Source organism: Lepus europaeus, chromosome 7 (genome assembly GCF_033115175.1).
Source record: "Lepus europaeus isolate LE1 chromosome 7, mLepTim1.pri, whole genome shotgun sequence".
Lineage (NCBI taxonomy): Eukaryota > Metazoa > Chordata > Mammalia > Lagomorpha > Leporidae > Lepus > Lepus europaeus.
In genome coordinates, this window is record NC_084833.1 from 47,996,089 (window position 1) to 48,011,338 (window position 15,250).

General features: G+C 45.3%; 1 protein-coding gene across 6 annotated transcripts in view; it reads right to left on the minus strand.

The window, feature by feature from the left end:
• Nucleotides 1-15,250, minus strand: part of NUCB2 (nucleobindin 2) — a 56,100-nt gene that overhangs the window by 36,516 nt on the left and 4,334 nt on the right. For 5 of the 6 annotated variants that reach the window (XR_009866374.1, XR_009866373.1, XM_062196420.1 and 2 more), the window contains one exon: nucleotides 14,052-14,205. The exons of the other annotated variant lie outside the window; for it this stretch is intronic. The gene's annotated coding sequence lies outside the window, so the exon portion shown is untranslated. The remainder of the gene's footprint in view (nucleotides 1-14,051; nucleotides 14,206-15,250) is intronic. 6 annotated transcript variants of the gene reach the window in all.

A 15,250-nucleotide genomic window follows, 5' to 3' on the forward strand; every position in this document is an offset into this window, starting at 1 on the left:
TGAAGAAAAAGATGCATCAACTCAACTACATTTAGATTCAGATCTTCTGTACATCCATAGAGAAAAATAGTTGTAGTATATATAATAAACAAATGGATATGGAGCAAGCAGAAGACTCATCCTGTTGTAGTATAATTTAATATAAAACAAATACCATATTTATGAGTCATGTGGAATGTATTCTTTTGTGTCTGGCCTTTTTTGCTTTTAGGAGTGATCCATGTTGGGGCTGACGCTGTGGCATAGTAGCCTAAGCCTCCACCTGGGGCGCTGGCACCCCATATGAGCATCGGTTTGTGTACCGGTTGCTCCTCTTCTGACCCAGCTCTTTACTTATGGTCTGGGAAAGTAATGGAAGATGGCCCACATGCTTAGGCCCCTGCACAGATGTGGGAGACCCAGAAGAAGCCCCTGGCTCCTAGCCTTAGATTGACTCAGCTCTGGCCATTGCAACCATTTGGGGAGTGAACCAGCAGATGGAAAACCTTCATCTCTGTTTCTCCCTCTCACTATCTGTAATTCTACCTCTCAAAAAAATAAATAAATAAATAAATAAATAAAATAATTTTTTTTTGACAGGCAGAGTGGATAGTGAGAGAGAGACAGAGAGAAAGGTCTTCCTTTTGCCATTGGTTCACCCTCCAATGGCCGCTGCAGCCGGCACATCTCGCTGATCCGAAGCCAGGAGCCAGGTGCTTCTCCTGGTCTCCCATGCGGGTGCAGGGCCCAAGCACTTGGGCCATCCTCCACTGCCTTCCCAGGCCATAGCAGAGAGCTGGCCTGGAAGAGGGGCAACCGGGATAGAATCCGGTGCCCCAACTGGGACTAGAACCCAGTGTGCCGGCGCCGCAAGGCGGAGGATTAGCCTGTTAAGCCATGGCGCCGGCCAATAAAATAAAATATTAAAAAAAAAAAAAAAGATTCATGCATGTTCTGTGGTCAGCAGTAGCTCATTTAATTTCACTGCTGTATAGTATTCCATTATATAAACGGACCACAATCTATTTGTCCCTTCTATTTGCTGAAGGACAATTGGATTGTTTGCACTTTGGACCTAATGTGGATGGTGCTGCCCTGAATGTTTGCCCATGCCTCATGGTTCCTATGGCAATTCTACACCAAGTTCATCACCCAGCAGAATTAACATAGGGTATCTGTATGCTCAACTTTAAGAAACAATACCAGGGGGCTGGTGTTGTAGTGTAGTACATAAAGTCACCACCTGCAGTGCTGGCATCCCACACGGGCACTGGTTTGAGTCCTGACTGCTCTACTTCCAATCCAGCTCTCTGCTATGGCCTGAGAAAACAGTAGAAGATGGCCTAAGTCCTTGGGCCACTGCATGCCCGTGGGAGATCTGGAAGAAGCTCCTGGCTCCCAGCTTCGGATCTTCGAAGCTCTGGCTGTTCATCTGGGAATGAACCAGCAGATAGAAGACCTCTGTCTATGGGGGCTGGTGCTATGGTGCAGTGGGTTAATGCCCTGGCCTGAAGTGCCAGCATCCCATATAGGCGCTGGTTCGAGTCCCGGTTGCTCCTCTTCCAGTCCAGCTCTCTGCTATGGCCTGGGAAAGCAGTAGAAGATGGCCCACGTCCTTGGGACCCTGCAGCTCTGGCCATTGCAGCCAATTGGGGAGTGAACCAGCCGATGGAAGACCTCTCCCTCTGTCTTTACCTCTCTCTGTAACTCTTTCAAATAAATAAAATACATCTTTAAAAAAAAAAAAAAAAAGACCTCTGTCTCTCTCACTCTCTGCCTCTTCCTCTCTGTAACTCTGCCTTCAAATAAATAAACGCTTAAAAGAAAACAATTTTCAGAGGAAATTTAACTAGATCTTAGTCTTCTTTCAGTGCTTAAATTATGTTATTCACTTATTCTTTTTAGTGAAGTACAGATCTTTGCTGTTACTTAATCAGAAATATTAATAAAATTGCTTATATCCACACCGTTGAATTAAATGATTGAAGTCTATCACATATAAATGCCTTTCTTTTTTTTTTAATAGGTCAGTACTTCTTTTTTTTTTTTTTAGATTTATCTATTTAGGTTGGCACCGCGGCTCACTAGGCTAATCTTCCGCCTTGCGGCACCGGCACACCGGGTTCTAGTCCCGGTCGGGGCACCGATCCTGTCTCAGTTGCCCCTCTTCCAGGCCAGCTCTCTGCTGTGGCCAGGGAGTGCAGTGGAGGATGGCCCAAGTGCTTGGGCCCTGCACCCCATGGGAGACCAGGAGAAGCACCTGGCTCCTGCCATCGGAACAGCGCGGTGCGCCGGCCGCAGCACGCTACCGCAGCGGCCGTTGGAGGGTGAACCAACGGCAAAAAGGAAGACCTTTCTCTCTGTCTCTCTCTCACTGTCCACTCTGCCTGTCAAAAAAAAAAAAAAAGATTTATCTATTTATTTATTTGAGAGGTAGAGTTACAGTGAGCGGGAGAGACAGAGAGAAAGGTCTTCCTTTGGTTGGTTCACTCCCAAAATGGCCACAACGGTCAGAGCTGTGCCAATCCGAAGCCAGGAGCCAGGTGCTTCTTCCCAGTCTCCCATGTCGGTGCAGGGGCCCAATGACTTGGGCCATCTTCTATTGCTTTCCCAGGCCACAGCAGAGAGCTGGATTGGAAGAGGAGCAGCTGGGACTAGAAGTGGCGCCCATATGGGATGCTGGCACCACAGGATTAACCTGCTGCGTCATGACACCAGCCCCATAAATGCCATTCAACATTATATTCTGCCAGTTGAAAATTCCACTGGCAGTTGAGGCCATCATTGTAGTACTGCAGGTCAAGCTGCTGCCTGTGACGTCAACATCCCCTAAGTGCAGGTTGGAGTCCCAGATGCTCTGCTTCCCAGCCAACACCCTGCTAATGTGCCTGGAATGGCAGTAGATGATGACCCAAGTGCTTGGGACCCTACCACACACTTGGAAGACTCTGAGGGAATTCCAGGCTCCTGGCTTTGCCTTGGCTCAATGCCAGCCACTGCAGCCATTTGGAGAATAAACCAGTAGACAGAAGATCTCTTTCTCTCCCTCTCTGTGTAACTCTGCCTTTCAAATAAATGAGTGAATCTTTAAAAAAAAAAAAAAATTATACTGGTAGAGCAAGAAGCAAGTCTGGGCCCTGAGATACAAATATTAACTGTAATAATAACAAAAACCAATTAAGGAAGAAGTTTATAATTAGATACAACACAAAAGAGGTAAAGTTTCACATGTTGGAGTGTGAAACATTATGTCCTCTGATTAAACACACCTTGCTTCTGTGAAAGAAGAAATAAAGTTTAGGTTTAGAGATCCTTAGATTTGCTTTTTATTTAACATGGACTTATTTTAAACCTTTGTTTGCAGGAAGGAGACAATAAATTGTTACAGCCATTTTTTTTTTTTTTAATCTTACATGTTTAGCACAGGTTCAATTTTTCCTCAAATTTTTTTTTTTTAAAGATTTATTTATTTAATTGAAAGAGTTACAGCGAGAGAGAGACAAAGAGAGAGGAGAGATCATCCACATGCTGCTTCACTCCCCAAATGGCTGCAATGGCCAGGGCTGGGCCAGGCCAAAGCCAGGAGCTTCATCTGCATCTCTCATGGGGGTGCAAAGCCCAAGCATTTGGGCATCATCCTCCACTGACTTCCCAGGTGCATTGGCAGGGAGCTGGATTGGAAGTGGAGCAGCCGGACTCAAACCAGGGCCCATATGGAATGCCAGTGCTGCAGATGGCCACTTACTCTGATGCCCCTCAGTATCTGCCCCATTGCCATTTAAAAACCAAAAATTGTTTCACTTTCTGATTATTTTAGATAACAAAAAACTGAGATTTTTAAGGAAGAAATTGGTTTTAAAATCAAATTTAATAAAATGCATTAACAACCCATAGAGCCAGAAGTAAAAGGATATATATATTGTATGATTGAGTTTATAAGAAATCCTAAATAGACAAACCAAACAGAAAACGTATTAGTAGCTGCCTAGGGCTATTAGTAGGGGTGTTAAGTGTTAATGAGTATGGAGTTTCAGGCCGGCGCCGTGGCTTAACAGGCTAATCCTCAGCCTTGTGGCGCCGGCATACCGGGTTCTAGTCCCGGTTGGGGCGCCGGATTCTATCCCGGTTGTCCCTCTTCCAGGCCAGCTCTCTGCTATGGCCCGGGAGTGCAGTGGAGGATGGCCCAGGTCCTTGGGCCCTGCACCCACATGGGAGACCAGGAGAAGCACCTGGCTCCTGGCTTCAGATCAGTGCGATGTGCCAGCCGCAGTGGCCATTGGAGGGTGAACCAACGGCAAAAAGGAAGACCTTTCTCTCTGTCTCTCTCTCACTGTCTACTCTGCCTGTCAAAAAAAAAAAATGAGTATGGAGTTTCTTAGGAGGTGATGAAAAAGTCCCAAAATTAGATAGTAGAGATGGCTGTATGACCTTTTGAACATCCTAAAATTTCACCTTCAAAAGGGTGAATTTTCAGAGTGGGTGCTGTGGTGCAAGGGCTTAAGCTGCCATACAGGAGTGTCTGTCCTAGCTACTCTGCACTTCCAACGCAGTTTCCTACAAGTGTACCTGGGAGGAGCACATGGTAGCTCAAGTGCTTGGGTTCCTGCCACTCACACGGGAGATTATCAGGCTGGATGATAAAGCAATGTGGAGTTCCTGGCTTCTGGCTTCAGCCTGCCCTAGCCCCAGCTGTAGACAATTTGGAAAGGGAATCAGAAGATGGAAGACTTCTCTTTCTCTCTTTTTCTCTCTCTCTCTCCCCCCTTCTCTTTCAAATAAATAAATCATTTTTAAAAATATAATGATGAAGCCGGCGCCGCGGCTCACTAGGCTAATCCTCTGCCTTGCGGCGCCGGCACACCGAGTTCTAGTCCCGGTCGGGGCACCGATCCTGTCCCGGTTGCCCCTCTTCCAGGCCAGCTCTCTGCTGTGGCCAGGGAGTGCAGTGGAGGATGGCCCAAGTCCTTGGGCCCTGCACCCCATGGGAGACCAGGAGAAGCACCTGGCTCCTGCCATCAGATCAGCGCAGTGCGCTGGCTGCAGCGCCCTACCGCGGCGGCCATTGGAGGGTGAACCAACGGCAAAAGGAAGACCTTTCTCTCTGTCTCTCTCTCACTGTCCACTCTGCCTGTAAAAAAAAAAAAATATATATATATATATAATGATGAATTTTATGATATCTGAATCACACTTCAATTTTTTAAAGGAATAAAAATAGAGCAAAAATCCAAGCTCATAAAATAAAATGTGAAGATAAAAAAAGTTTAAAATGGGGGCCAGCACTGTGGCATAGGGGATAAAGCCACCACCTCCAGTGCTGATATCCCCTATGGGCACCGGTAAGTGTCCCGCTGCTCCACTTTCAATCCAGCTCTCTGCTATGGCCTGGGAAAGCAGTGGAAGATGGCCCAAGTGCTTGGGCCCCTGCACCCACGTGGAGACCCGAAAGAAGCTCCTGGCTGCTGGCTTTGGATCAGCATGGCTCTGGCCTTTGCAGTCATCTGGGGAGTACACCAGTAGATAGAAGATCTCTCCCTCTCTCTCTCTCTCTGGCCTTTGCAGTCATCTGGGGAGTACACCAGTAGATAGAAGATCTCTCTCTCTCTCTCTCTCTCTCTCTTTCTACCTCTACCTCCACCTCCACCTCCACCTCCACCTCCACCTCCACCTCTACCTCTACCTCCACCTCTACCTCTGCAGTCATCTGGGGAGTATACCAGTAGACAGAAGATATCTCTCTCTCTCTCTCTCTCTCTCTCTCTCTCTTTCTACCTCTACCTCTACCTCTACCTCCACCACCTCCTCCTCCTCCTCCTTCTCCTCCTCTACCTCTACCTCTACCTCTACCTCTACCTCTACCTCTCTGTAACTATGTCAGAGTCACACAGAGAGAGAAGGAGAGGCAGAAAGAAAGAGAGAGAGAGAGAGAGGTCTTCCATCCACTGGTTCATTCTCCAATTGCTTGCAATGGCCAGAGCCGCGCTGATCCGAAACCAGGAGCCAGGAGCTTCTCCCGGGTCTCCCATGCAGGTGCAGGGGCCCAAGGACTTGGGCCATCTTCCACTGCTTTCTCAGGCCATAGTAGAGAGCTGGATCGGAAGTGGAGCAGCCAGGACACGTACTGGTGCCCATAGGGGATGCCGGCACTGCAGGTGGCGGCTTTACCCACTATGCCACAGCACCGGCCCCTAAATAAATAAATCTTTTAACAAAAAGTTTAAAATCATCAATAACTTTTTTTTTTTTTTGACAGGCAGAGTAGACAGTGAGAGAGAGAGAGAGAAAGGTCTTCCTTTTGCCTTTGGTTCACCCTCCAATGGCTGCTGCAGTTGGCGCCCTGCGGCCGGCGCACCGCGCTGATCCGATGGCAGGAGCCAGGTGCTTCTCCTGGTCTCCCATGGGGTGCAGGGCCCAAGGACTTGGGCCATCCTCCACTGCACTCCCTGGCCACAGCAGAGAGCTGGCCTGGAAGAGGGGCAACCGGGACAGAATCCGGTGCCCCGACCGGGACTAGAACCCGGTGTGCCGGTGCCGCAAGGTGGAAGATTAGCCTAGTGAGCCGCGGCGCCGGCTATCATTAACTTTTACACCAGCTTCATAATTTTTTCATAATTACCAATTTTCTATATTCTTAATTCTGTCTGCTTGTTCTACCATTGCTAGAAAAATGTGAAAAGCCTTACATTATGATTTTGGATATAGCTGAGATTTTCTAGCTTTCTGCTAGATGTGACCTTTTATAACATTTGAGTGACCTTTATATCCCAACTTGTCTTAAGCCTATTTTATCTGATACCATATAGTAATCCAGTTTTCTTCTCATTATTATATGAGTATATGTACACTTGTACATCTATACCTATCCATGCACACCCACACATATTACTTTTTTATCCAGTCTGATAATCTCTGCCATCTATCTGGAATATTTTCTTTGTTTACATGTAATAATTGCTTTATGGATAATATGCTTAATTCTAAAATTCCTCAGTTTAACATCTCTGAAATCAGAGTACCTTTCAATAAGTGGAATATTAAAACTGTGATTGGGCAAGTGGCAACAGCAGAGATCTCTAGTATCTACACGTACATGTACTTTATCATAATTATTCCTACTGTCATAACTCTGAGTTTCTGTGTTGATGGTTTGTAATTACCATTTTAAATAGCTTTAACAAGATTAAGCTATGAATTAACCTGAAAATGAAAGTCATTTTGTAAGCATAGAAATCAATCAGCAGATGTTAGTGAAACACATATTTGATATTACAGGAAAAAAATTTTGATTTTTTTTTTAAAGATGTATTTATGTCTTTGAAAGGCAGAGTTACAGAAAGGCAGAGGCAGAGAGAAAAATCTTCCACCCACTGATTCACTCCCCAAATGGTCAAACTGGGCTGATATGAAGCCAGGAGCCTGGGGTTTCTTCCAGGACTCCCACGTGGGTGCAGTGGCCCAAGGACTGGGGCCGCCTTCCACTGCTTTCTCGGGCCATAGCAGAGAGCTGGATTGAAAGTGGAGCAGCCAGTACTCAAGCTGGCATCCATACGGGAGGCCAGCGCTGCAGGCGGTAGCTTTACCTGCTACACCACAGCACCAGCCTCTGATGTTTTCTTATAAAGGAACAAATGAGTGCTTCCCCACACCTCAGGCAAGTGAACAGAGCTGCGTTACACTTTCCCTGAGACTCAGCCAGGTCACTCCTCAGCAAACAAAGGCAGCAGAACCTGACATTGCCTCCAATGTGCAAAAAAAAAAAAGTCAAGGAACATGAAGCTGGTTTGATGGATTCATGTATCTTTAGGGTGAATGTCAATTTGTCAGAAACTTCCTATTAATGCTGAACAGAAATGTACTAACTTCTGGCAACATGTAATTTCATGAGAAAAAAATCAAACCTGATGTTAGTCAATTGGAAATGCTGGCAAAATCCTAATGTTCGTTTACGTGCCTCATAATGATACACTAGGGGCCGGCACTGTGGTGCAGCAGGTTAACGTCCTGGCCTAAAGCACCGGCATCCCATTTGGATGCCGGTTCAAGACCCGGCTGCTCCACTTCCAATCTAGCTCTCTGCTATGGCCTGGGAAAGTGGCAGAAGATGGCCCAAGTCCTTGGGCCCCTGCACCTGCATGGGGAACCCAGAAGAAGCTCCTGGCTCCTGGCTTTGGATCGGTGCAGCTCTGGCTGTTGTGACCAATTGGGGAGTGAACCAGCGGATGGAAGACCTCTCTCTCTCTCTCTCTCTCTCTCTCTCTCTCTGCCTTTCCTTCTCTCTCTGTGTAACTCTGACTTTCAAATAAATAAATAAATCTTTTAAAAAAAAAAAGATACACTAATGTTAAAGGTAATAGAGAGACTGATAGAACATAACAGGTTAGAAAACAACATCACAGGGCTGGCATTGTGGCACAGTAGGTTAAGCCACCATTCGAGATACCAGCAACCCAAATCAGATTGCTGGTTCAAGTTCTGGCTGCTCTGCTTCTCATCCTCCTTCCCGTTAATGCACCTGGAAAAGTAGGTATGACGGCCCAGGTACTTGGGCCCCTGGCTTCAGCATGGCCCAGCCTCAGGTGTTGTGGTCATTTGTGCAGTGAACACAGAAGAGGTAAGGAAAGACCATATCTTGACTTTGAAATCTACCATGTTCTTTATTTTTTTTAAGATTTATTTTATTTATTTGAAAGACTGAGTTACAGAGAGGGGTAGAGACGGGGGTGGGGGTTGGTAAAGACAGAGAGAGAGGTCCTCCATCCGCTGGTTCACTCCCCAGCTGGCCGCAATGGCCAGATCTGCACTGATCTGAAGCCAGAAGCCAGGAGCTTACTATCTTCTTTAAAGCCTTCCATTTATCCTACCTCTTTAGTATATATTTCCTCTCTTCCTTTGCCTTTTTGTATTAGATTGATGAAGAATGTTTAGGTATACCTTTACCCATACTAATTTTTTTTAATTTATTAATTTATTTGAGAGGCAGAGTTACAGAGAGAGAGATGGAGAGACAGAGCGAGAGGTCTTCCATCTGCTGGTTCACTTCCCAGATGACCACAAAGGCCAGAGCTGAGCTAATTTGGAGCCAGGAGCCAGGAGTCTCTTCCAGGTATCCCACATGGGTGCAAGGACCCAAGCACTTATGCCATCTTCCACTGCTTTCCCAGGCCAGATCAGAAGAGGAGTAGCCGGGACACGAACCGGCACCCATATAGGATTAGGCTTAACCTACTGCAGGATGAGGCTTAACACAGCGCCAGTCCCCCTCTACTAATTTCTAATCTTTCAGTGTTTATTCTAGACATAACCAGGACAAATTAACGTAAACATTTACTCTACTCTTTAGTAAGTCCTCAATAAATGTCAACTGTTATCATAACAAAAAATGGAAAGTGCTCTGGTACATTAGGTAGAAAAGTAATGACACTAAAATCTCTTTAAATACCAAGATAATGTCAAGTGTATCAGAGATAGGTTTACAGATTTTTCACGAACTGGAAAGTACACGAATATCAACAGGAAAGAAGGAGGGAGGAGTGGTAAGCAGAGGCAAAGGGAAGAAGGGGAGACTGACCTACTTTGCTTCCATTCTTGAGTCAGTAAGAACAGCCTCTCCCTTCCCTTATCACCCTCTTCTTCCATAAGAAAGATAGAGACCTAAAGAGGAGACACTGAGCTGAGCTACGCTGAAATAGTAGACGGATCTGAACCAGGCCAGGCTGATCATTTACTCTCTGAAGCAGGATGATGTGAAATCCTACATCAGGGCTGGCATTGTGGTTCAGCAGGATGAACCGTCACTTGCAATGCTGGCATCCCATATCAGAGTGCCAATCTGAGTCCCAGCTGTCCTGCTTCAGTTTCCTGCTAATGCACCTGGGGAGGCAACAGAAGATGGCCCAAGTACTTGGGCTCCTGCCACTCATGTGAAAGACCCAGATGGAGTTCCTGGCTCCTGACTTTGGTCTGGCTCAGACATGACTTGCAGTGTCATGGGGAGTGGACCAGTAGATGGAATACCTTATTTTTTTCCCTCTCTCTCTCTGTCTTCTCTGGCTCTGTCTCTACCTCCCTCTCTGTTACTCTGCCTTTCAAATACATAAACAAATAAATCTTTAAAAAGAGAAAGAAATCCTAAAGCAGGCAACCTGAAGACACATGGAAACCCTGAGCCCAAATACATCGGAACCTCAGCCAAAGCGACAAACTAAGCAGGGTTCATGAGCTGCTCTTAGTATTCAGTAGGTATAAAATAATTTCCCTCAATTTCCAAGTCCTAAAAGGAAGCTTATCTCCTTCCCTCTGTCTTGCCAAATCAAAATTCCTATCCATTCACAGCAGCTAATTTCCTAGCTACTGATTCCTATCAGTAGTTATCCATATCACATTCACTTGTTGCTCTTGCTGGTGGTGGTGGTGGTGGTGGTGTGTGTGTGTGTGTGTGTTTGTGCGTGTGACAGTTTCCTAGTCTGACGGTGGGGCAAGATATCCCAAAACTGGCTAAAAACAACGGTTGGAGCAGGCGTTTGGTCCAGTAGTTGACTCCCTATCTCAAGTGAGACCTCCTGGGTTTGCCACCGGCTCCACTCCTGACTCCAGCTTCCAGTTAATGCAGACCCTGGGAGGCAATGGTGATGGCACAGAGATTAGGTTCCTGCCACCCACTTGGGAGACCTGGATTGAGTCAGGAGGGGGAAGGATGTTGTGGGTATTTGAGGAATGAACCAACGGATGGGAATTCTCTTTCTCTCTGTCTCTCAAATATGAACACTTTTTTTTTTATTTTTTATTTTTTATTTATTTATTTATTTTTTGGACAGGCAGAGTGGACAGTGAGAGAGAGAGACAGAGAGAAAGGTCTTCCTTTTTGCCGCTGGTTCACCCTCCAATGGCCGCTGCAGCCGGTGCATCGTGCTGATCCGAAGCCAGGAGCCAGGTGCTTCTCCTGGTCTCCCATGCGGGTGCAGGGCCCAAGCACTTGGGCCATCCTCCACTGCCTTCCCGGGCCATAGCAGAGAGCTGTCCTGGAAGAGGGGCAACCGGGATAGAATCCGGTGCCCCAACCGGGACTAGAACCCAGTGTGCCAGCGCCGCAAGGCAGAGGATTAGCCTGTTAAGCCATGGCGCCGGCCTCAAATATGAACACTTTTTAAAACAGTCATAGGAAAAAGGATGAAAGGAATACAAAACTTGGGGCCAGCATTGTGCTGCAGTGGATTAACCCACTGCTTGTGATGCCAGTGTCCCAGCTGCTTTGCTTCTGATCCAGCTCACTACAAATGCACCAGAAGGTGGGAGAAGACTGTCCAAGCACCTGGGATTCTGCCACCCACATAGGAGACCCGGATGGAGCTCTTCACTCCTGGCTTTGGTCTGGCCCAGCCCTAGCTGTTGCAGCCATTCGAGAGTAAACAGATGGAAGATTTCTCTCTTTCATTCTCGCTCTGTGTGTGTATGTGTGTGTCCCTCTCTCTGTCACTCTGCCTCTCAAATAAATAAAAAAATGATCTTTTAAAAAGACTGCAGAAAACTGAAACTAGTCTGCCTCTCTTTCCCTGTGAACAGTTCTCTGTTCCTCCCTCACAGCCTTTTTCTCCTTCCCTCAAACCTTTCCTCTTGCTCTTCTTTCTCTTTAGTTTAAGGTTGAATTTAAGTATGCATTCTTTAATCTCCCATACAGACGTATTCGTTGAACATTTAAAATTTATGTAAAGAGACTTACTATGCACCTAACAGAATACAAGAAGACAAAAGAGAGTGAGAGAGAAGTGCTTCCTACCCTCAGAGTGTTTCAATCTAGTGCAGAAGGCAGGTTATTCAATAAGCAACTGCAACGTGAAGAGAGCTGCTTACAGAACAAGACACAGCATGATTTCTGTTCACTGAAAAAAATTAAAAGTTATTGAAATGATATTCAGCAAATAGACATGTCCAGTCAGCTGACTTAGAATATTAACTGTCTCTTTTATTTATTTATTTGAAAGGCAGAGTTGTAGAAAGAGGAGGAGAGTCAGAAAGAGAGACAAAGAGATCTTCCGTGCACTGGTTCACTTCCACAGTGGCTGCAATGACTGGAGCTGCGGCAGGCTGAATCCAGGAACCAGAAGCTTCATCTGGGTCTCCCATGTGAGTGCAGGGGCCCGAAGACTTAGGTCATTCTCCACTGCTTTCCCAGGCACATTAGCAGGGAGCTGGATCGGAAGTAGAGCAGCCGGGTCTGGAACCCAACACCCATATGTGATGCCCATGTTGCAGGCGGAGACTTAACATGCTCCACCACAAAGCCAGCCCCTGTTAACTGTCTCTTGGAAACAAAATTAGGGTGTTCTATAGTCAAAAGGCTCCTGATTCTTTTTTTTTAATTTGGAGTCAATAATTCTAGATGGAAGGAAAAATGAAATGAAAATAAATCAATTACTGTGGGGCTGGCTCTGTGATGCAGTGGGTTAATGCCCTGGCCTGAAGCGCCGGCATCCCATATGGGCGCCGGTTTGAGACCCAGCTGCTCCACTTCCAATCCAGCTCTCTGCTGTGGCCTGGGAAAGCAGTGGAGGATGGTCCAGGTTCTTGGGTCCCTGCATCCGTGTGGGAGACCCAGAGGAAGCTCCTGGCTCCTGGCTTCGGATCGGCGCAGCTCCGGCTGTTGCAGCCAATTGGGAAGTGAACAAGCAGATGGAAGACCTCTCTCTCTCTCTCTCTGCCTCTCCTCTTTCTGTGTAGCTCTGACTTTCAAATAAATAAATAAATCTTAAAAAAAAATAAATCAATTACTATATTTTATACCTACATAACAGGAAAAACATGCAAAATCTTCCAGCAATTCAAATATATTTTGTTGAAATAAGATCTTAATTTGCTCCTTATCTCCTTTAAAAATATTTTAAAGGAATAACAAAATCTTCAATATTCTTCCCCATTTCAGTTTCCAGCCCCTGAATTTCAGTTTCTTTTTCTCAAAGCTATTTCAGTTCATTTTCTTCTCTTTTTCTACAGAAACAATGACACCTGAACACTTTTGCATGAGAAATGTAAGATTTACAAAGAACTGTCTATAAGGAAATAAAACATTGGTGTGCCTAAATAAAGTAACCTAGGGCTTGTAGCAGTTAAGTGATTAAAAACTACTTTTAAGTAGCAAGAAGGTAAAAGTGTACCTCTTGTGACCACACAAAAATTAAATATATCTCATACTTTCCAATATAACTTTATTTCCTAATGATTTCTTATGTGATACCTTTGGGATAGCTTATTTCTGTCATTTTAGTGCCTTGCTTTTAGCATAGGGCTCAATAAATGCTAGCTCTTTTTAACACAACCATCAAGTGCACAACAAACATCTACGGTGCATTTATGGGTAATTTTTTTACAAAACCAGGCCAAATCCTCAAATGACAGAGAAAGACTTCTGTAATGAATCATGGGATAAAAATAAAAACAGAAACATGATATATTACACAAAGGTGATTTTCTTCTGTAAGCAATGATCAGACTTAAAGCTCTGCTATGGCAAATTACTGAAGCTTCCATAAGTGGTTATCATAGCGTGCGATCTCGGAGACGACAGAGAAAGAGGTCCGTATTGTAAGAGTCTTCTCTATGCCTGCCAATCCAAATCTTCCCTTCCTCCTCAGGAACAAAAGCTCTAGCTTTTTTGGGGCAATCATGCATCCAGCCACATTTCCCCGTTCCCTTGTAGCCAGAGCTTTGGTTCAGGAAGTCTCCTTAATAGGACAGGTTACACCCTTCTTTGTTTTTGTTTTGCTGCTTGCAATGTGGCTGTGACGGTTAGGGTTCTGGCAGCTAGCTTGGACTATGAGGACCAGGGCCACATCTTAGGGACAGCAGATCAGAGAACAGGAAGCAGCTTAGGTCTCTGATGACCTCATGAAGCCAGTACACCTGTCCTGGGCTGCCCACTTCAAGAACTCTTTACATGAAAAAATAAATAATATGTGTTTAAACAAGCATTACGTCTGGTTTTTGCTTTTTTCCTTTTTATGTTTTATTGTTACTGGTGGTAATAGCTTGTTTGTTGGCTTTCTTCCCCAAACAAATGCAATTCTGAACCGGGCTCTTACCTTCAGACAGGTACAGAATTTGTATTTCCTTTTACAGATGAAGCAACTGAGATCAGGAGAGGTAAGATGACTGACACAACATCAATTTAGTGAAGAGGAGGGTCTTGGTTCCTCGTCCAATGTTTGTTCCCCAGAAACTGACTCTTAGCACGTTCTAAATATAACAAAATAGTAAGACACATACAAAAATAAATGTAGCCTTAGTAGACATGACAGCGCAAGTATTCGTCACATAGCATGTAAAGAAACAGCACCACATTTTTATGATGTGGAAATAGACTAAATTATATTATACTTCAGAGGGGAGGAGAGAGATATTTCTGAAATAAACAGAATCAAGGACGAGAACAAAGACTGATTTATTATAACCAAGTTTTATCATACGTAGTCCTCTTAAATAACCCAGAAGAATTCATAATTAAAGGCTTATCTTTATCAGCAATAAGACTTCAAAATATAGGGTAACCTTTCCTGTTAAATCTTTAACTAGCATCTTTCTTTACTCTTACCACCACTTAAAAAATTCATCTTGGTTCCAGTCTGACATAGAAATCAGTGGTAAGACAAAATGTATCAAAATCTTTTTTGAAACCCCACCTCCTAACTATAAAATACAAGACAACTAGCTTATATGCAAACTCATTAATGAACATAATCAATTTTTTCTAAGAAATCTATAAATAAAGTAGAAAATAAAGTATTTCCAGGGGCAGGCATTTGACACAGCAGTTAAGTTGCCACTTGGGAAGTTCACATCCTGTATTGGAGTCCCTGGATTTGAGTCTCCGTTCCCCTCCCAATGCCTTCCTGTGAATGCACACGCCGGGAGGCAGCAGGTGAAGGCTCAAGTGCTAGGGGCCCTGCCACCCATGAGGGAGACCCAGATGGAGTTTCAGGCTCCTGGCTTCGTTCTGGCCCAGCCCTGGCTGTTAAAAGTACTTGGGGGTGGAGAACCGGCACCATGGCACAGTAGGTTAATCCTCCACCTGCAGCACTGGTATCCCATGTGGGCGCCAGTTCTAGGCCCGACTGCTCCTCTTCTGATACGGCTCCCTGCTGTGGCCTGGGAAAGCAGTGGAAGATGCACCAGGTTCTTGAGCACCTGCACCCATATGGGAGATCAGGAAGAAGCACCTGGCTCCTGGCTTCGGATAAGCACAGTGCACCGGCCGCAGCACGCCAGCTGCAGCAGCCATTGA